The sequence below is a fragment of the Olea europaea genome, unplaced genomic scaffold, assembly GCF_002742605.1.
Source record: "Olea europaea var. sylvestris unplaced genomic scaffold, O_europaea_v1 scaffold1832, whole genome shotgun sequence".
In the NCBI taxonomy this organism is placed as follows: Eukaryota; Viridiplantae; Streptophyta; class Magnoliopsida; order Lamiales; family Oleaceae; genus Olea; species Olea europaea.
In genome coordinates, this window is record NW_019236086.1 from 9919 (window position 1) to 11154 (window position 1236).

Below are 1236 nucleotides of genomic sequence, written 5' to 3' on the forward strand. Positions count from 1 at the left end.
GTATACGAAGAAAACAAGAATTACAAAGAATCGACATCACCCAAAATATGTCTTAAGTTGGAACTTGACGTCTTGGTATTGTTCTTGATATTTCTTGTCACCTCTTATGCTCTCAAATTGGTTTTGATATGTCCTTCTTTCATTTTAAAGCAGCCTTAGGTCATAAAAGACTTCTCCAAGATTGTTTCCATAAGAGTTGGAGTCATATAGGTAAACTAGATGTTTTTCTTCGCAAAATGCCTATGTGACCGCATAGGTTTGAGGGATGCAACTACATAGTTCTTCAATTTTGAGATCTTAAAGTCCTTGTATATTGCAATGCGACCACATGAATGATATGGCTTTCCGACTATATAGCTATTCATAAAATTCCAAATTTGTATTTTAGTCCCTATCCTCCGTTTTCTTGTTCTTTGATCTTATTTTCCTCCTCTTCCTCCTCTTCTTCTTCTTTCAAGACTTTACTCCTTTGCTCAATTGGTCTTCAACTCTTTCACATCTTCATTTCTTCTACTGGATCATCTTTTAACTACTTGTAAATTGGTTCTCGAACTTTGGCTTTTCTCCATTTTGGTTCTTTTTTCGCTCATTTTCTTCAATTTCCACTATATTCATCAACGCCATCTTGCAAAATACAATTTACATAGAATTGTGCCATATTCCAATATAGTTTATCAACAAATATCCATGTTTTGTAGCCTAAATTACTGTAAAGAATACAGTAACACCTTTTCCAATAGAATCTTATTAGTGAACTTGTGTTCTTCTATATACTTGTCCTCTAAGAAAGTTGCATTCGTATTAACAAATATCTTCTTATTTGGAGGACTATAGAAATAGTAACACATTCGTTTTAGATATCCTACAAAGAGACAAACCTTTGATCTTAATTCCCTTTTATCTGTCTTTCCTTTAGCACATATGTTGGACTTGCCACACACAAATGTAGTGAAATTAGCTTGCACCCATTCCACAATTCAAAATGTATTTTTGGAATCGATTTGGTTGGTAAAATTCAAGATGTAAATTGTCATTTGTAGTGCATATCTCCAAAAGGAAATAGTCGATGAAGAATAACTCAACATTGATCTCTCCATATCTAAAAGAGTTCGATTTCTTCTTTTCCGAGACACAAATCTGTTGGGAAGTCCTCAATGCACTCAATTGGGACAATATCTAATTATCCAATAAGTAGAACTCAAACTCTTGGAGATAGATATTCGTTACCTCAATCAA